Source organism: Elephantulus edwardii, unplaced genomic scaffold (assembly GCF_000299155.1).
Source record: "Elephantulus edwardii isolate Elephantulus edwardi_28Jun2011 unplaced genomic scaffold, EleEdw1.0 scaffold00104, whole genome shotgun sequence".
In the NCBI taxonomy this organism is placed as follows: Eukaryota; Metazoa; Chordata; class Mammalia; order Macroscelidea; family Macroscelididae; genus Elephantulus; species Elephantulus edwardii.
This window is the reverse complement of record NW_006399854.1, coordinates 5,321,475-5,343,848: the sequence shown is the minus strand read 5'-3', so window position 1 is coordinate 5,343,848 and position 22,374 is coordinate 5,321,475. Positions and strand designations below refer to the sequence as shown.

The 22,374-nt window shown below is 40.8% G+C and overlaps 1 pseudogene; it reads left to right on the top strand.

Moving 5' to 3' along the window:
- Positions 1-548: 548 nt before the first annotated feature.
- The window catches only part of LOC102870015, a 43,129-nt pseudogene continuing 21,303 nt past the window's right edge, over positions 549-22,374 (top strand).

Here is a 22,374-nt window from a genome sequence, read left to right as displayed (position 1 = left end):
CCCTTTAACCTCAGTAACAATAATGGTGATACCATTAATAGGATTCACTATCTGCCAAACCCTTTTCATAAATAAATTTCATTTCACAACCACACTCTGTGGGAAGTGCTATTATTGTTCCCTGCTTTATATATAAGAAAACTGAGTTAAAGAGAAGGGAAGTTAATCACCCAAGGTCAGACACTTAGCAGATGGAGTCAAATTTCAAATCCAAGTCCCTGATCTTAGGTGTTGCATTTTACTACCTCCCAGAGTCCATTTCAAAGAAAGTATGTTGTTATACAACATCATACAGATAAAAGAAATTTTAAAGGCACTTTCTAGAACAAAGCATGCAAGAAGAAAAGAAAGCTGGATGCAACCCAACCAAGGCAATCATGAGAGATTATTTTGCTTCTACCTTTATGGGAAAGATGATTCCATTACAATCGTGGCCCTAGGTCAAAGGGGCAGTTCAGCTGTATTTCCTGCAGTCCTCTGGTTTTTAGTGGGTCCCAATTGAGAGAAATCTGCTGGAGACTTTTCAATTTTCTATCAAACCATCCGTCATGCCTATTGACTTTCTGCCGGATAAGCGGTGAGAAGAATTACTTCATCCCTTTATCAACATAAAAGATCTTGACACTGCGCGAGCAAACCTTTTGCACTTGAGCAAAGCAATTATTTTCTGTTAATAATAAAAAAAAACCAAACCCAAAACAACCAACTCAGTAAACTTCTTGGCATAATGAGTCCACATAGTCTTGTCCTACTACTGCTAATTCTGGAAACAAAAGAGCAGTCACCCCTTTTGCTCTCAAATTTAAAATCAGTGCATACTATCAAAGCAAAGAGCCTTCCAACTTTGTAATTCAACTGGTCAAGCTTTCCTGCAAGGAGCTGCTTAGCAACAAAACCATGAAGCAGAATCAAACCCATAGCCATTGAGTTCACTCATAGCGACTCCACTACTGGGTTTCTGAGGCTGGATATTGCATGGGAAGAGATTGCTCATCTACCTGCTGGGAAGCTACTGGTGGATTTGAACCACCAAGAGACATGGCCTTTACGTTAACAATGCAAGCCCTTACAGACTAGGCCACCACATTTCAGGAGGGAGAAAGTGGCCAAATATTTGTTGCTTCAGGTTTATGACTATCTGGAAATTCTTTCATCCACAATAAAAGTCTTATAAAAACATAATAAAAAGAACTCAAGTTCCCTATATTTAATATGGGAGATTTTTCAGAGTGATCTAAAGCCAATTAAATACTGAATTCTTTCTTTTCTTAAGTATATATTGTGGACTACTTTAGAAAGTTTGTCTTGCCATTACTAAAGCCCTCTATGCTTTAATTAGTGAGATTTTGATGCATTACAATGAAAAACCAAACCCAAGGTTTAAAGTTATAAGGTAACCAGCTTTTTTCCTTCACAGGGTGATCTGATAGCCTTGTAGATAAGGAGTGATGCTGCCAATTCAAGGGCAATGTCAAGTTCTGACTTCATGACAATGAGTTAGAGGACATGGTGTGGTTTGTTGTTTGTTTGTTTGTTTTTTAATTCACTTTCTACCAGACATTGGACAAGATGCTGGGAGAACGTCAATGAACAATTTCAATATCTGGTTGAATGAAATTGCAATTGCAATGTTATGAAACAGAATGCATATGAATGTGTGATTCAGTATGATTTGCAAACCTCCCCTAAAAAAATCCAAACTGAAAAAATTTACATATCACCCCTGCTCTATGGAACTTATAATTTGGTCAAAGAAAGGACATTAAAACAAATAAGCACACAAATGACTGAACAGAAGCCATGAGAAGAAAATATTTTAAGATGGGCAAGTGCTAAATATGTGAGCTGATGTTAAAAGATATACAAGTTATAGAAGAAGTTGGATTTGGTAACAATGAAGTCAATATAATCTCAGCAAGAGCTGTTTTGGGTGAAATGTCAACACAGAAGCCAGATTAAAGTGAGCAGAAACAAAAATAAAACACTGAAGAAATGGGTACATTAAGCGACTAAAAGGAAATTACTTTAAAAAATTTTGCTGAGAAAGGGAGTGACAAAATGTCACAGTGCTAGAAAGGGGGACATAGAAGCAGGAGAGTTATTTAGGAGGCTGGTTTTAAAGCACCTTGTATGTCTTTGAGAGGATTGCAACAGAAGGGGAGAGAGTAATAATGGTGGATAGAGTGGGGGCTTTGCCTGAGTCATATCGTAAGATTTGGGGAAGGGGAAGCACAGGAATTAAGTGTTGTTGTTTGGGGAGGTAGCGATTGGAAGAGATCCTAAGGGAGCTTCAGAGGCGCAAACAACATTTGTTTCCTGATTCAGGTGTTAATTAAACAAGTGTGTTCATTTTGTGAACATTTATCAAGATGTAAACATGATGTGTAATCCTCCCTGCATGTAGATTGTTCAAGTAAAAAAACAAAAATTTTAAGCAAAATATCATAAAGTAAAAGTCAAAAGCCATCAATTTTTTAAATGATAGGAATATCTTGATAGAAACCCTTTTAAAATGATCAATCATCACAAATAAAAGGAAAGTTTCAGTAAATACCTGCATAGAACAATATGCAGGTTAATTAGAGGGCACAATTTTTAAAATACATCATTAGCTATACAAATAAAAACTATTTTAAAAGGCTAGTGAAAATTAACAATATGTATATATTCCCTGGATGTAGAAAATTGTGAAAACATGTTTAATTATTAACGAAAAACTAAGTATATAGCATAATATATGTGTTAATAAATCGGAAGATTTTATTTTGTATTATATCCATTTTCCCCAAGAGAACTAAGCTACTCAATGAAATGTCAGTTAAAACTCTAACAGGATTTTGTTGAATTTTATAAACTGATTCTAAAATGCATACAAAATAGTAAAAAGGCCAAGAACAGCTAACACACTTTTAAAGGTGATGGGAAAGGAGCACTTGCCTTGCATATAGCATGACCTATATGAGGAGGAATGTGCCATCAGGATTGGAGGAAGACTCATCAATAACCTACGTTATGCAAATGATACAATCTTGCTTGCTGAAATGAGGAGGACCTGAAGCTCTTGCTCCAGAAGGTCAAGGACTGCAGTCTTCAATATGGATTGAAGCTCAACATCAAGAAGACAAAGAGTCTCACCACTGGATCAATTGACATCACCATGATATATGGAGAAGAGATTGAGGCTGTTCAGAATTACAGCTTGCTCGGCTTCACACTCAACACTCTTGGCACCAATAGTCAGGAAATCAAAGGATGAATTGCAGTGGGAAAATCACGTCTCTAGAGTACTGAAATGCAACAGTCAGTCTAGAGACTAAGGTGCGCCTGATCCAATCCATGGTCTTCACAATTACTTTTTATGCATCAGAGAGCTGGACAATGACTAAGAATGACAGAAGAAGAAGAATTAATGCCTTTGACTTGTGATGATGGAGAAGAGTCTTGAACATACCATTGACTGCCAAGAAAACAAGTCTGTTTTAGAGAAGGTAAAACCAAATTGCTCCTTGGAGGCTAGGATTTTGAAGCTCCACCTCACTTTGGGCACTTGGCCAGGAGAGATTGGTCCTTGAAGAAGGATATCATGCTCGGAAGATGGACAGAGAGCACAGGAGAGGAAGGCCCCAGGTGAGATGGACTGATACAGTAACTGGGGCAGTGGGGGTAAGCGTGTCAGAGTCAGTAAGACTGGCCAAGGATAGGAGCTGTTGTACATAGGGCCACTATGAGTCGCAGGCAACTTGACAGCACATAACAACAAAAGTATAAAGCTGTAAAGGAATTTTCGAATAGTCCAAATGGTCATAACATTCAGATGTTCATTGAAAAGTTGAAGATTCAACTTTCAATTCAAGTCCAGCAAGGGGTGCCTCAGAATAAAGATCTGGTGATCTACATCCAAAAATAAAGAGCCACAGAAAATACCAGAGTACAGTTCTACTCTAACACACACTCTAGTCACCATGAGCCCAAATCACCTCACATCAAATGGTGCTTTTAACTATCTCTAAAGTAAGTAGGCTAGTATGACACAGGCATAGAGATGATCTCATAGACCAATGAGCCTAGAAAGAGACCACCATGCCATCCATATAAAGAATATTATTATACGAAAAAAGATGCCATATGATTTATCATCCAAACTAGAGTATTACAGAGAGAACTACTTATTCATAAAATGCGTAGTTAGTGAATGTCAGCCATCAATGAACTATGCAAGCATGAATGTATATTCTGTGAAGCTACAAGAGTCACTAGAGATCAAGTAGAAGAGCTTGGCTTTTGGTAGAATGGAGACATTTCATCTACAGATACAGGTGGGAAATGGAGTAAAAGGTAAAAGTAAAGGTAGTTGTGAGATCTGGTGATGCATATGTGATCAGCCTCACTTCTTTTTCTTTCTCAATAAATTACAAGGAAAAATTACCAGCTAAGAGTGAATGGGAAAGGAGTCTTTCCCACTGAATGGGAGTGAGAGAAGACCATGTAATTATTCTGGTGAGAGTAAAGAATAAGTAGACTAAGGAGACGGTGTAGGATTGGTAGGCAATGCTAAGTGCTTTAAGTTCATAGATGAGTAAGCACAATCATAATTTTCCCCCCAGCAACATTTAACTATTTATATAATTACAGTTCTATTCTGTAAAACCTACAGTATGTAATAATGAAGGGTGATCACGGACAATAAAAATGTGACAGGTCAACAGATTCCAAGGTCTTGATGAAGTTGAAGAACTGTCAAGATGGGAATACTAGAAATAAATGTAAGCAGTGAGAAGAGGTGTGTATGACAAAGATTTTTTTAAACTGGGATGTCAGAGGGAGTGACATTTATAGGCGATACAACATACCACAGGAGTGGAGATCCAGGGAATAATATGTTGGTCACAAAATGACAGCTGATAAAACGTTAGATCCAGAGATTAGGGTCCAAAGATGTCAAGCGACTTGCCAAAAGTGGTCACTGCTTATATTCATTGAGTTTTCAATATATGCCAAGAGAACAGGGGTGAAGAGCAAGTGTCTTGGGCACATTGCTACATCCTTCCTTCCAGGCAGTGGGATCATCCCAACTGCACTGCTAACCCAAACTGATGAGGTTCAAATCCACCAGCTGCTTCATGGGGAAAAGATGGGCAATCCCCTCAAGTTACTGCCTCTGAAAAGTTGCTGGAGGGTCAATTATGAGTTGTTTCCTACTTGACACTACACCACCACAGTGTGAACATTTTATTAACTTAAGAGAGTCAGTCTGCCATCAACAAACAAATGGATAGAGAAGCTGTGGTATAGTCACACAATGGAATACTACACTGCATTGAAAAACAAGGAACTCGTGCAATATTATTCAAAATGAGTGACCCCAGAGGACATTATGCTGAGTGAAGTATCACAGTCACAAAAAAAGACAAATACTGCATGGTGCCACTGTTGTAAAACAGGGTTGACATCAGGGTTGGGGGAGACTGAGAAAGATGGGTTCAATAATGTAACAGATGAGGGAGAAAACTGTTTATAAGGGATATGTGATTAGGTATTTTTGTCATGACAGGTGTCTAGAGAGAAGGCTACATGGTGGAGTGGACCTGGGGGAGGGTTTGTAAAACAATGAAGGAGGTTTTTATTTACGTTTCCAAGAGGGTAGTGTATTAGGGGGAGGCTTGGGAGGGGAGAAAAGTATAACTATGAATGAATGGAAATCCAAAGTCTCTGTATATTTTTACTGAAATTAATAATAAATTAAAAAAAAAGAAATGCTATTCACTAGAGAAAGGCATCATGTTTGGCAAAACAGAAGGTCAGTAAAAAGAGAAAGATACTCAAAAATAAAGACTGACAAATAAATAAAAAGAGAGAGAGAGAGTTAGTCTGTAGGAGAAGCAAGAAAATGCACACCTCTCCAGTTTGGTTTTTAAATCATTGTGGGAACCAACCAGGAAAATTATTAACAATAGAGTTATGAAGCATTTGCTAAGTACAAGTTTGTTAGCTGCCTTAGTGCTATTTCTAGGTGAACTACAGCTGACCTCTGTTAAATGCACTCTAAGTCTTAAATACAAAAAAGAAACTAAAACAAAAAAAAAAGAACAAAAAGAGAGAAAACCCAAAAAGATAAAAAAAAAACAAAGAAAAAGAAAAATAATTAAAAAAAGAAAAAGAAAAAAATGCACTCTATGTCTTTTGGGAGATATGACCACACAAGAAGAATTTTAAGATGCTTGGAAGCCAAGCTAATAGAAGGAAATGGGGGGGAAGGGGCACCTAATTTTGTATCTATAAAAACTGGTAGGAGTTTATGGTGTCACATCAAGGAGTGCCCTAAGATTATGCATCCTAAATAAACAATACAAATAAGTACACTTGCTACATAAACATAGCTTTGAAAGCATAAGGCTAGATGCATTCTCTTCTGGACATTCCAAGCCTCTCCTACTTAGCAAATCTTCCCCTCCCACTCTAGGTTGGCTAACATTTTCAGAACATTCTCTTTGATTTCTAGTCCACATCACCAGCAGAGGGAGAGCTTCAAATTTATTTTGGTGCAGCACTGATATTAAGGCAGAAGGAGTGGGCTGGAAAGAATAGGAAATTGTAATGATTTGACAAAGTCAGGTTTCAGTGGGAATCTGTGTGGTACACCCTCTCTTCCACCAATCAGACTCTTTAGGGTCTAGGAAACCAACGTGAAAGTTTGCTTCAAGGGTGACCATGCAGCAACCACGATTGATTTCACGGCCAGGTACATGTGAAAATCAAACCCATTACCCTTTTGTCACGTCCCTGCACTGGGAAATCATGCAAATTAGAGCTAGTGATGGTGTTTCCTTCCATGCCTGAGGAGCAAGCCTGCTTCTTAGCTCACTTTAACATGAAATTTCCAGATCAAGTCTGGTAATTCCCTAGGGTGAGTCTTAGCATACAAAAGCTAAAAAGCACCAAGAACCATTTCCAGAGGAAATGGTCAACAAGTCTTCTGCCTTTACAGTGAGAATTTTTCAAAATTTTTATAATCATCTTCATTTTCATTAAAATTAAAATTAATGTTACTTTTCTGTGAACATTAACAATTCCTTCTAGGAAAATAGAAGGAAAGGTGAGTAGGAACTACCTCAAAAAACGTATTACCATCAAGTTAGAACAAACCCACAGCTAATCAATGAGTTTTCAAAGGCCATAAAGACTATGGAAGAAGATCGCCCATCTTTCTCCTAAGAAGCCAATGATGGATTCAAAGAACCAGAGAGGTCCATACCATCTTTGCTTTGAGGATTCTCCTTCATAGGGTCGCTATGAGTCGCCTGCGACTTGACGGCACTTAACAACAATATCAACAACATAGAGAGAGATATCAGCTGGCCCAGTGGACAGAAAGCGATGCTACCAAGCTAACGGTGGGTGACTTAATCTGCGGTCCTCAGGCCTGTCTTTCATTGTTTTTGTTCAGACATTCCTCTAGGTCATATAGCCCTTGGTGTACAAGTTGCTGTACAGTGGTAACTTGTGGTTGCTATGAGGCTGAACACTATGACACTGATGTGTCAAATGCGTTAATGGCTGGTTACCCAATGTGGACAGAGAGTGGGGTGGAGCTCCCTGATTAAAACAAGCTTGGAAGGAGGAGTGGCATCCACTTCTGTAATGGCTTGTCTCTGGAAACCCTATGAATCTGGAGAGAGGATGAGAGACACTCAAGCGTCGAGGACTCTCCTTCATAGGGTTACTATGAGTCGCCTGCAACTCGACGGGACTTAACAACAACAACAGCATCCACTCACTTCCTAACAACATGCCTCTGGAAATTCTATGAACTTTGAGAAACAATGATAGTTATAGAAAGGCTTCAGGTCTTTTGTTTATAGGGTTTCTACGAGTCATACTTAACAGCAATCAACAACAACAACAATTTAATCTGTTGGATTTCCCTTAAACTCCTAGGAAATGGGGAGTGGCACTGAATGCTGTTCATAGGCCCTCAGGACCTAGGCCCAGCCACCCATGTCTATGTGCCTAGATGGTCTACTCTTATGCCTGCCTAGTCAGAATACCCAGAGATTAGAGTTATGTTCATCAGGTTCTCACTGTTTAGTCACCTCCCACTTCTTTCCACTAGTTTTCTGCTTACCCACAAGTCTAAATTCTCCATTTGAGCTATCCCTAGAGAGTAAATGTAAAGACTGAGGAACCCACACTTGGCTAACCCATGAGACTGTTAGTACTCAGTTTCCAAGGAGAAGGGTATTAGACAAGCAACCAACTCTGGATAGAAGTGAAGAAGCCAAGGCATTTCCTGTCCCAGCCTAGCTCTCAGTCCGGCCTCTGCCCCAGGCTAGTTCTCAGGCTCCAGTGGTAGTAGGATTTAGAGGTGGAAGTGACTCACTTATAAGCTCCAGTAGCCTGGATTTAACTCATAGGTGCTGAAGCTGTACTCCAGACATAATGAATTAGAACTTCTGGGAGTCACTGAAAATTAGAAGGAGAAATTGATCTCAGAGAAATGGTTCTTATGCTTTTAAAGGTTGGCATGTCTCACATTAATGAGTCATACTTCAGGCTAAAGGTTTCTACTGATTCATGGAACTCTAAGAACTGCTAAACCCAAGACTGGCAGGTCAGAAGGCAGGATACTGGCTATAGAAGTTTCTGAATCCAAGAGTGGCAGGTGGTATGACAGACTGTTGAATCCAAAGTTGGCACGTAAAACAGCCTATTGATGAATCAGCAAGCAATATGGTAGGTGACTGGCTAAGTTCAAGGAATGGGAGGTGGCAAGCCAGATGCAGGATCCTGATTGAGCAAAAAGCTAGAGAGCTTTGACAGAAAGTGCATATATATTCAATGAAGGCTGCAACTCTGAGAAGATTTCTGCCTATGTTAGGTCAAGGTGGACCCGATTAGAGATGTTGCATCTTAACCCTAATCCTCTTATGTCAGATCAGAATTGATCACATCAGGCCACATCATAGAAGGAAACTGCATAAGGAAACTGCATAACTACATACATGCCATATTAGACCAATCCAGAGACGCAAAACCAGAAAGAGCCAAGTTAATACACAATTTTATCCATCACACATACCTTTTTTTTTTTTCATTCCAAAAGAGAATCTAGACACACAAGGAAGGCTGTAATCCTCTGTCCTACAGACTCAGTACAGGGAAGCAGGCTGTCTATCTTATACAGTTCTTACTGTGTGCATAATAACCTTCCTAGAAATATAGGCAAGGATGCTTACATGGTGTCAGAAGCATTACAGGTCGATCAGATGAAAGCTTGCCTAACACCCTCCATTCTCACAGAACTCCTCAGGTTCCTCACAGAGTAGAAGCCCTGTGGTAGCTCCTAAGCAAAATCTAGTGGGGGTTTTCCCCCCTTGTTTTCCAGATCCCTGGTGGCCTCATGGTAAAAATCTGTACTGCCATTCTGAAGGCACAGGTTCAAATCCACCAAGTGCTCCACAAGAGAAGGATGGGCAATCTCCTCTCGTGTGATTACTGCCTCTGAAAACCCACTGGAGCTATGGGTTGGTTCTGACTCAATGGTACACAACAACAACATTGCATAAATGGACATTCTTCTGGTACTTTCAGCCAGGATCCATCTATCTGACATCAACAGCGATATCCCTGATGCCATGACCTCTTCTAAATCCTGCTTGAACTTGTGGCAGTTCCTTATCTATGTACTAATCTAGCCATTTTGGAATGATCTTCGGCAGTATTTTGCTTCACGTGATAATAATATTGTTTGATAGTTTCCACATTCTGTTGGATCACCTTTCTTGGGAATGGGAACAAACGTGGATCTCTTCCAATCTGTTAGCCAGATAGCTGTCCTCCAAATCTCCTGGAATAGACTGGTGAATACATCCAGACCTGCATCCGTTTACTGAAACAAATGAGCTGGAATTCCATATATTCCTGGGGCCTTATTTTTCTGTCAATGCTTTCAATGCAGCTTCAGCTTCCTCCCTCATTACCACTGGCTCCTGTTCATATGGTACTTCCTCAAATTATTCAGTGCCAGTCAGTTCTTTCTGGTACAGTGACTCTGTATATTCCATCTATCTTCTTTTGATGCTTCCTGGGCCATTCAATATGTCATCCATAGCATCTTTCAATATTGTGAATTGAGGCATAAATATATTTTTCAGTTCTCTCAGCTTGAGAAAGGCAGATCAAGTTCTTTTCCTTTTTATTCTCCAGCCCAGCTCTCTGCACTTTCCTTTATAAAACTTGCTTTGTATTCTTGAGCTGCCCTTTGAAATCTTCTGGTAAAGAATACCAGAAGAAGGTCTATTTAAGCTTTTTTGACTATAATACATTTGACTATGTGGATTCAAAAAAGTTATGGCTAACTTTGAGAAGAAAGGGAATTCCAGAGCACTTTACTGTGTTCACGCGAAACCTATTGCTAGAACAGGAGGTCCTTGTGCAAACAGAGCAAGGGAACAATACATGGTTTAAAATTAAGAAAGGAATGCACCAGGGTTGTATTCTCTCTCCATATCTGTTCAGTATCTATGCTGAGCAAATTATTCAAGAATCTGAACTCTATGAAGAACGTGGCATCAAGACCAGACTTACCAACAATAACAAGACCAGACTTATCATCAATAACAAGACCAGACTTATCAATAACTTATCAAAAGTGAGGATGACTTGAAATACTTGTTGCAGAAAATTAAAGAATAAAGCTTTCAATATGGATTGTATCTCAACATCAAGAAAACAAAAATTCATACCCTTGAACTGACAGGCAACATCATGATAAATGGAGAAAAGACTTGAAACTATCAATGACTTCACCTTGCTTAGATCCACAATCAATATTCCAGCAATCAGGAAATCAGGAGAAGTATTGTACTGGGAAAGTCTGCAGTCAGGAACCTCTCCAAATTATTGAGGAGAAATGATGCCAGTTTGAGGACTAAGGTACATCTGATTCAGGCCATGTTTTTTTCTGATCACTTGCTATGCATCTGAAAGCTGGACAATGAATAAGGATGACAGAAGAAGAATTGATAACTTTGAGCTGTGGTGTTGGAGAAGAGCACTGAACATCCCATGGCAGCCAGAGTGTTCTTTGAAGGCAAAGATGATAAAGCTTCACCTCACATACTTTGGACATGTTGCTAGGAGGGGCATTGGAGAGGGACATGATTCTTAGAAGAGTAGAGGGTTGTCAAAGGAGAGGAAGGCCCTGATTGACATGGTGACTGCCATGGGTTCTAGTGTGTCAGGAAGTGTAAAGACAGCACAGGATAGGGCAGAATTCAGATCAGTTTGTTCATAGTGTCACTACGGGTCATACTTGACTCAACAGCACCTAACAACAACAACAACAGTGATGTATGTGTTACATTTCAAGCTGCTAACTTAAAGGCTGGGGATCTGGATCCACGAGCTCCTCCGTGGGAGAAAAAGGGGCTGTCTCTTCCCATAAATAGATATAATCTCGCAAATCTTTTCGGTGGGTCATGAGGAGTCAGGCTCACCTAGACAACAGAGGGTTTGATTGGCAAGCTTTGGCACAACAGATTATGAGGAAGAGAGAGGTTTATTGAGTGGAAGAAAGCTAACCCATCTAAAGAGGAAATCTTCTTGAGAAGCCACAGGGGAAAAAAGAATTTGGTGCAGCTCCATCTGGATAACCAGTAAGTGAACTCTGAAAGTAAATGACCTGGTTTCTCCAGTTGTAGCAGAGGCACAAGATACTTCTGTTCCTAAGCAACAGAGAGATGCCTTTATTTACCATCACTGCTCAAAATGTATTAATCCAGATCCCTGGCTCCAGCCCAGCTCCTGCTTCCTACTTACCTGAGAACAGAAGCTGCAAACAGCGTACAGACCCTCCCCTGATGCTCCCTCCTCGCTCTTTCACACTCAGGGGTAATCATTTTCTAAAAGACTCATTCCTGTTCTTTCTGGGTACAAGGAAAGGAACATAATCTAGAACGCCATCTGTCATCCTGAAATAGCCAATAGTGGCACTATTTTTACCAGGCAATTATCAAACAAATGGAGTCATTTGAAAGAGTCACAGCTGTTCCTCAGTGCCAGCTCAGTACAAATATGATATGGTGCATGCAGATTTTGTTTTTTGCTTTGGGGACCATGTACACCAAGGCAGCGAACATTGCTCAACCACCATTAGGACACAAGTCAAAGTGTGTACTCCACCACTGAGTCACTCATACAAGTAAAAAAACCCTTGTTATCTTGATTACATAGTTGGCGTTGTGCTAATCGTGGAAAGGGAGGGCACTGAACTCAGTGTGGGGACTGGGATCTTTCATTGCACAGAGGAGTGGTGAAAGCACGTTGTCTCTTATATACAGGCTAACATGACCTGAAAGAATTGTACTCATGACAATGTTAGCATTCTTTTGCCCACAAAATAGTGCTAAATTCTGCAAAATGATTCCTTTTCCACTAACTTTGATCATAAAATCTGAAAGACGTTCGCCTGAAATAAGTGCCCCTAATATGCTAAACATTTTTAGTAACATTGAAGGTTAGCAAAAAAGGAGACCCTCAATGCCCACAATGGCCTCAATAATCATAGCACAGATTGTGAGGATGAAGCAGTCCCAGGCAGTGTTTCATTCTGCAGAATATGGGGATGACTGACTCGACCCACCTGACAATAACACCAAGCTAGGAAATCTGCTGTCAGGGGCCTCTCCAGAGCACTGGAAAGCAATGATGTCAGTCTAGATACAAAGGTGCACCTAATCTAGGCCATGGTCTTCTCAATTATTTGTCATGCTTCAGAGAATTGTACAATGACTAAGGATGACAGAAGAACAGACGCCTTCGAGTTGTCGTCCTGGAGAAGAGTCTTGAACATACCATGGACTGCCAAGAAAATAGTCTCTCCTTGGAGATTAGGATTTTGAAGCTCCATCTCACATACTTTGGGCATGTGTCCAGGTGGTACCATTCCTTGGAGAAAGACATCATGCTTGGAAGGGTGGAGGGACAGCACAGGAGAGAAAGACCCCAGATGAGATGGATTGACATAGTGACTGGGGCAATGGGGGTTGTGGCTGAGTTTGTGAGACTGGCTCAGGACAGGGCAGGCTTCAGAGCTGCTGTACCTAGGGTCATTATGGGTTATAGGTGACTCAATGGCACATAGCAAACATACCTACAGGTGTGTGTACACACACAAAACAAAAAAAAAAAAACACCAAGCATTCTTTTTTTAAATATACCCTGCACCTCCACCTCCTTCCTTTGGGGAATTGTCCAATATAATGAGACATTGACAAGATCATGAGTGGTACAGTTAACCAAAAGGTTTCAGGTTCAAGTATATCTAGAAGTTCCACAGAAGAAAGATCTGATGATTTACTTCTGGGAAAGAAAATTCAGCCACGGAAAACCCCATGGAGTGGAGTTATACCCTGACACTCAAGAGATCACCACGAGTTGAAGTTGATAACACCACCTGGTTAATGAGGCAGTCAATGCTAACCTCCCACTAAGACAGTGAAAATGCCACAGGCTTGCTTTCCCAGCTTCCCTTGCAGCTGGGACAAAGGCTTGGCACCATCAATCAGAGGTACCCACCTGGAATACACGGATCACTCAGAACTCCCTCTAGAAAGAGAGGCATTGAAAGGAGTAGAGAGTTCCTACAGCAGCAGGGCTGATGAGGCTGTGCATAATTTAGCACCGACAGTGCCAGGATGCAAGCCTCTCCTGCTCTGCAGAAGCAGGATGTTCCCCAGAGCAGCTCTTCCGGCTAACGTGGGCACTGTCGCTGGCTTCACAGTCCCAGCCCACCTCTCCAGCCCTCCCACAGGTCCTGTGAACAGGCAGGATCTTTTCAAATAACTCATTTGTTATTTAGTTCAACCAACACTGGTTTTTACTGCTATAACCAAGAATATGAATTCATAAGGATTTTGGGTTTTAATGTTTTAACCACTTGAAAAGCAGTAAGATGCTTGGGGTTATTGGTAGCTTTCAAAATTACCTAATTCTTTCCCAATACCTGGTTCTTCAATTTCTATATTATACACACTGAACTCTCTCAAACAATGCTCTAATTCTTGACAATTCTCTGATTGCAAACTAGTGACTAGGAAGGTAATCAAAAGGAGGAAGATAAAAGTCAGAGAAAGAAGATGTAGGCTGATCAGGCACTTTCTTATAAGACTACCTTACAGGGAATTCAGAATTATTAAACTAGCCATCAGAACACTGGCATCAGTCCATGCATAGGCAGACCTCAGCATCAGTGTCCTCTATCTTCAATGTCCTTAGGAATCTCATATGGATGTCTTAAAACGTGGGCCCTGGTTCACTAGGTCTGGGATGGGGCCTGGGCATCTCTAATCCACTCTCAGGTTATCTTAGTAGTGCTGCTGGGAAAGAAATACTACTGAAAAACATTTCCCCAGGTGGTGGTTGTTACTATGTGCCATGAGTTGCCTGCGACTCATAGCGACTGTATGTACAAAAGCCCTAAACCCTGCTTTATTCTGTGCAACCTTATTGTCTCTGACACGCCTACCCTCATTACCCAAGTCACTGAATCAGTCCATCTTATTGAGGGTCTTCCTCTCCTGCTCTGTCCCTCCACTCTCCCAAGCATGACATCCCTCTCCAAGGACTGGTCCCTCCTTGCATCATGTCCAAAGTATGTCAGATGAAGCTTCAGAATCCTTGCATCCAAGGAGGAGCCTGGTTTAACCCTCTCTAGGATGAATCTCTTCGTTCTCTTAGCAGTCCATAGTATATTCAATACTCCCTTCCAACACCACAGCTCAAAGGCATCAATTCTCCTTCTAGTCTTCTGAACTGTTTCCATGGGTAATTCATTTTCTTCACTCTTTTCTCCAGCTGGGGAGAGACCAACAGTTACACCATAAATGGTGACTCACAAGACACAATCATTAGAAAATTTTTTAATGGGTGACTTTAAAGTCTCACACAGGTCAGGAGGCTGGAAGTCTGACTTCAGGGCATCTGTGATATTTAGACTAAGTAAGCTATAAAGTGGCAATGCATTCCATCAGCTGGTACATAAATCACACCCAATGGAAAACTTCTTATGAGCAAAGTGTCAAAATATACAAAACAAGTTAGAGCTTGCTTCACTTGTTCTGTTAAAATTCTACAAAATTAGCCTATTTAAAACATAGGCCACCCAGGTTTTCCATTCAGATCTGTCAGAGTCAATGGGATTAGTGACCTCTACACCTTAATGGTTCAAAACAGTCTCACATGATTGGACTTTGACCTTTTTCCCCCCTAATGTAAAGGGAAACCATAAACACTAAGTTTTGGAGTATTTTAATTCTTGGAATAAGTTATCTTTTTTTTTTTTCAGATGTGAGAACACAAGGAAGAAATACTCTCTATACTTTTCCTGACATAAAATGCATTTTATAGGTGCTTCTTTTCAATTTTTTCTTATTCACTGATAACATTATCCACAAGAATGACTCTACAAAGAGAAAACACTTCTTTTCAGAGGAGCATAAATATCTGGTAAGGTGTGGTGCAATTAGAATTCAAACCCTACCATGCTTTATTAGCTTTGTATACACATCAGTAGTTTTTTACCCATATTGTTTTTAGTATTAATTAGTATCATTTATAAGATAGAGCATACCCTGATTTACTTGTATCAGTAACAACTATGATTATTGTTTTGTGCGACAACAAGTCAGAATTGACCCATAGCAGACCCTCTGGTGGATTTTCAGAGGCAGTTAATACATGGGAGGAGATTACCCATCCTTCTCCCACAGAACAACTGGTGGATTCGAACTGCATGCCTTTGGGATTATAGAACAGTTTCTTGCCACTAGGCCACAAGAAAATCAATAGGCTTCCTTTTGTTTATACTTCTAGAAACAACAGTATTTCCTAAAAGGTCACGGGCCTGTTAAGAAGATAATATTTGGTTATCCTATGAGGCTAGGTTTTCGAGAGAATTAAAACTAATGAAATTGAGAGCAAGTGAGCGTGAGCGCACACAGACAGATGATCTACCAGCTTTGGCAAGTCAGTCCCAGGTCCGTAGGTCAGATCTCAAGATATGCATTTGGGAAGCTTTGGTGATTAGAGTTCAACATCAGCAAGTATAGCAAGCCTGGAGGCCACAAGCCAAAAAGCCAAATATAGAATCAGACCAAAAGCACCAGATTCCAAACATACTCCAAACAGTATAGGCCACAGCCTTAAATGTGGAATTAATTGTTGTTGTTGTTGTTGTTGTTGTTGTTGTTGTTGTTATGTGCCGTCGAGTAGTTTGCGACTCATAGCGACCCTATGTACAACAGACCTAAACCCTGCTCTATCCTGTGCCAATCGCATGGCCTCTGACACACCCATCCCGATTACCCCAGTCACTGAATCAATCCACCTCATAGAGGGTCTTCCCCTCCTGCGCTGTCCCTATGGACGTTAATTAATTAAGGACCCCTTCGACAAACTGGGCTAATCATATCTTTCCAGATCCACCTCTAATTCTGCTTCAATTACATCACTGTTGTTTTTACCTATGAGCTCTTCTCTCTTTTTGGGGGTATGTTATGTTTAATTGTATGTGCCAACTTGTCCAGACTATGTTTTCCAGTGACATGGCCTAACACTAGTCTAGCTCTCATTCAATAATGTATTCTAATGAGAAGCAATCGTCTTCCACTATGTGCTGTTGTTATTGTTAGGTGTCACCAAGTTACTATAACTCATGGGGACCCTATGAACAACAGCTTAGAACCCTGCCCTATCCTGTGTCATCCTCATGAGCTCGACCATGTACACAGTCACCACCACCTACAGTCCATTGTTAAGATCATTGTGTCAATCCATCTCCTTGAGGACTCCTTCCCTGATTCACCTCTAACTTTCCCAGCCTGTGTATTTTTCAAGGACTGATCCCTTCTAAGTACATCCCAAACATATGAGAGACTGTATTTCCCATCCTCAGCTTTCAGGAGCACTGATTGTACTTCCTCCAAGACAGATTTGTTTGTTCTTTTGGCAAATCATGGATATTTAATACTCTTCATAAACACAACAATACAAAGGCATCAATTCCTTTTCAGTCTTCCTTATTCATTGTCCAATTTTCAATGCCTAGAAAGCAATCGAAAATACGATGTCTTGGATCAATCTTTAAATTTATATCCTTGCTCTTTTGTACTTTGGAGAGGTACTTGATATCAGATTTTCCCAATGCAACACATCTCTTGATTTCTCAAGGGTGTTGATCATGGATTCACGTAAAATTAAATTGTTGATATCTTTAGTCTTTTCTCCACTTAAAGTGCAAAGTCATCTTTATTCATCATACAGCTATGAGATGCATAGGAAGTAACTGAAAACATGACAAACTGTCAAAAGAACAAGTCTGTCGTACAGGATGTGCAACCAGGTTGCTCATTAGAGGCAAGGATGGTGAAACTTTGACTCACATGCGTTGGGCATGCTGTCAGGAAAGGCCTTTGTAAAAGACATCATGATGGGGAAGGTGGAGGGTCAGAGAAAGGAAGCCTCCTAACCAGATGGGTTGGCAAAGTGACTACCACAGTGGCCTTGTCTATGACGGAGATAAGGGTGACGGTGCAGGACAGGGCAGGTTTCCGATCTGTTGCTCACAGGGTCACTAGAAGTTGTAGTCGACTCGATAGCACTGAACAACAACAAAGAACAAATTCTGCAGCCTTCAATATGAATTACATCTGAACATCGAAGAAGAAATAAAAAGTCTCATTACTGAACCAATAAGAAACACCAGGATAGATGGAGAAAGATTTCATGTATAAGCTAATGAGTCTGTTAATCTTAGAGACTGGAGCATGTCTCCAGATCATAAATACTCTAGAACTTACTGACTCATCATCTCTTCCTCATTTTGTCTCTTTTTCTTTGAGGTATGTTGTTGTGGTGGTGGTGGTGGTGTCATCATCATCATTAGGTGCCGTTAAATATGACCTATAGTGACTCTACACACAGATCTAAACCCCATCCCATCCTGTGCCATCTTCACATTTCCTGACATACTAGATTCCATAGTGGCAGTCATCATGTCAGCTCACCTGGTTGAGGGTCTTCCTCTCCATCCTTAAAAGTATCATGTCCCTCTCCAAGGAACAGCCCCTCCTAGCAACGTGCCAGAAGTATGTGAGGTGAATCCTCAACATCCTTGCCTCCAAAGAGCACTCTGGCTGCATCTTCTCCAAGACGTTTGTTCTTTTGGCCATCCATGAATGATCAGTGCTCTTTTCCACAACTCAAAGGCATCAATTCTTCTTCTATCATCCCTATTCACTGTCCAGTTCTCAGATGCATAGCAAGTGACTGGAAAAACTATGGCCTGATTCAGAAGTACCTTAGTCCTCAAACTGATATCACTACTTCCCATTTATTTGGGAAGGTCCCTAACTGCAGCCATTCCCAATTTAAAATGTCTCCTGATTTTCTGACTGCCGGTATCAAGGGTGTTAATTGTGGATCCAAGTAACAAACTTCAGTAAGATGTAAATAGATATATGTTTACATATACACACATATATACCTATGCATATATAGAGATATCATAAATGATATATTACACATATACATATTATATCACGTATATTATAGATGATATGTTGTTATTTCCAGGCTGCGAAGATGAGGGGAACGGCTGGATTCTGCTAAGGTGTGCTTTCTGGTTTGGGGTTGAGACTAGAGTGTGGATGCTGCTCACAACAGGGTGTGAGCTGATTGGATTTGGCCTCGTTTTTAAAAAGGCTTTGGGGCCCTCAGGCCTGGTGTTTGTGGACTTCCTGAATAAAACAGGCTTGGAAGGAGGAGTGGCATCCACTTCCAAAAAACGTTGTTGTTGTTATGTGCCACTGACCTAGAACTGTCTCGTAGTTGGCCTCCCAGTGGGTTTTTTATAGTCTGGAAAGCACACCCATCTTTCTCCAGAAGAGCTGGTGCATTTGTGCCTTTAGGCTGGCCGCACAACTCGGAAAGCTCCCTATAAAAGATGTTATTTTGTGTCATCAAGTTGAAAGATCCATTAGATTTTCAAAGGCAGTGATTACACAGGAAGAGAATTCCTATCTTTCTCCTGCAGAGCAGCTGATGGATTCAAACCACTTTATCTTTATATCAGTATCGCAGTTCCTTACCATTAAGTCCCTAGAGCTCCCAGAGCAATTCCTTATTGCAGAAGGTCAAGGACTGTAGTAGTCTTCCATCTGGATTGAAGCTCCACATCAAGAAAACGAGGATTCTCACCACTGGACCAATTGGCAGCACCAGGATAGATGGAGAAGACACTGAGATTGTCAACAATTTCCATTTGCATGGCTCCACAATCAACACTCTTGCACACCAGCAATAAGGACCTCAGAAGATGAACTGCACTGGGGAAATCTGCTGAGGACCTCTCCAAAGTGCTAAAGAGCAATGATGTTAGTCTAGAGACTAAGGTGTTGATTCAGGCCAGGGCTTTTACAATTCTTTGTTATGCATCAAAAGCAACGGTATCTCTCTGGAGACTAAGGTGCGCCTGATACAGGCCATGGTCTCTGCAATCACTTGTTATGCATCAGAGAGTTGGATCATGACTAGGGAGGATAGAAGGAGAATTGATACCTTTGAGCTGTGGTGCTCGAGAAGAGTATTGAGGGTACCATGGACTGCCAAGAAAACAAACAGACTCATACTGGAGATGGTTAAACCAGGCTGCTCCTTGGAAGCAAGGATTCTGGGGCTTCGTCTGACATACTTTGGACATGCTGTAAGAAGAGACAGGTCCTTGGAGAGGGACATCATGCTTGGTAGGGTGGAGGGACAGCGCAGGAGGGGAAGACCCTCTATAAGGTGGATTGAGTCAGTGACTGGGGTAATTGGGATGGGTGTGTCAGAGGCAATGCGATTGGCACAGGATAGAGCAGGGTTTAGGGCTGTTGTACATAGGGTTGCTATGTGTCGCAAATGACTCGACAGCACATAACAACAACAACAACAGAGAATTGGACAATGACTAAGGATGACAGAAGAGGAATTGATACCTTTGAATTGTGGTGCAAGACAAGAGGCTTGAAAATACCATGGACTGCCAAGAGAACAAACATTTGTGTCTTAGAAAGGGTGAAATCAGGTGCTGCTCCTTGGAGGCAAGGATTTTGAAGCTCCATCTCACATACTTTGGGTACATGGCCAAGAGAGACCAGTCCTTGGAGAAGGACATCATGCTTGGAAGTGTGGAGGGACAGTGCAGGAGAGGAAGGCCTTGGATTCAACAGATTGACACAGTAAATGGGGTAACAGGGGTGAGTGTGTCAGAGTCAGTGGCACTGGATCAGGATATGGCAGGGTTCAGAGTTGTGTGTAGGGTCGATATGAGTCACAGGCAATTTTATGGCATATAATAAGAAGAAGAAGCAAAAGGTCTTCCTATATATGATATATTGTTGTGTATCATCGAGTCAGAACCGACCCTTAGCTGACCCTCAGGAGGGTTTTCAGAGGCAGTTAATTGCACAGGAGGAGACTGCCCATCCTCCTCTCCTGGAGCAGCTGGTGGCCTTGAACAGCATGCCTTCAAGATTGCAGCACAGCTTTTTGCCACCAGGCTACCAGAGCACCCTAATAAAAAGAGTAAAAAAGGAAAATTTTCCATTTAGGCGGACCAAACAACTAAGTTTCATTTCACTAACACAGCCTAAAATAAATAGATGGAGCCTTGGACATGCTCATCAAGCTGTGCAAGGAAATTTGGAGGACAGCTACCTGGCCAACTGACCTTAAGAGATCTTTATGTGCTCCCATCCCCAGAAATCACTGAACAATGTCATTATTATCAATGTTGTGGTTGTTGTTATGTGCCGTCGAGTCACTTGTGACTCATAGTGATCCCATGTAAAAGAGCCCTAAATCCTGCTCTATTCTGTGCAAACCTTATTGTCTCTGATATGCCTATCATCAGTGACTGAATCAATCCATCTCATCGAGGGTCTTCCTCTCCTAGAATGTATGGGAATGATAATGTGAAACAGTATGAATGAAAGAATACATGAAACACAATGTATTCAACTTTTGCATGTAAACCAACATAAAATTAAAAAAAAATATTAATAGTATCACATGAAAGTAAAATCTTGCTACAGATTAGTACATTGGCACCTTCTATAGGTTGTGCTGCTAACCCAAAGGCATCTCTAGCAGTTCAAACCCACGAGCAGTTTTGTTGAATAAAAATGAGTGATCTCCTCCCATGCAGTTTATAGCCTCAGAAAACCTGCTGGACGGTCAGCTATGAATTGGTTCCAACTCAATGGCAATGAGGGAGCGTTTTTTAGTAAACAAGATAAAGTCAATTCTTTTTGTCCTATAAGCAGACCCACTTAGCTGGTAAGCTGCCAAGTACTATGTGTGACATGCAATAGAAACCCAGGACATAACTTGTAAGTGTGTCTGGGCATAATGACTGGCTAATGGAGCTCAGTAATGTTTTATTTTCTTCATATTAATTACACATGACTCTCTCTTAAAGCATCTCAAATGGCTTTCCAAAGGCTAAAATGCTATCTCCAGATAATGCAAGGAGACCTTCATTTACTTCCTATGCTGAGTAGCCCTTCGCCCACAGATAAACCAGGAGATATCTACTCATTCCAGTAGATTTTCATACAAGCTAGTTTGGTCTAGTCCCCAGACTCGGTTCCAAATGACAAGAGAACCACAAGAGTGGCCTGGCCCCACTGTCATCCTGTCACTTGGGTGACTAGTTCACTAAACAGCTCCTTATTTTTCAGTTGGATTTTTCTCCTTATATCTATAAATATAATCCAGTCTTTCCTTCTTAAAATATTTTATTAAAATGCTAAACTACCTCTCTCCTCTTTTCCTTTACCCACTGATGTCTTTATATCAGTATATAATCAGTTGATTATCTTCATCTCCCCTTATACCTTAATTCAAGGATCAAGCAACCTCCACTCCCTTTATACTATTCAGAGAAAACCAACTCTCAATTTACCAACTAATTTGTCACAGATTTAAAGAACTTTGCTCAGTCTTTGATCTCTCTGCTTTATGACACTGAGAATGTTGCTTTACCCTCTATAACTACATTCTTTTTTAGTTTCATTTATGGCGCCATCAAAAAGATTTGATACATTAATTACTAATGACCTGAGACACGACAAGTTGTGAGATGAAATCATAGATATTATACATGAAGAAAGCAATAGGTCATTTAAAAGACAGTAAATAATGCGTTATGCAGATGACACAACCCTGCTTGCTGAAACTGAAGAGGACCTGAAGCACCTGCTGCAGAGGGTCAAGGACTGCAGCCAACAATATGGATTGAGGCTCAATGTCAAGAAGACAAAGATTCTCACCACT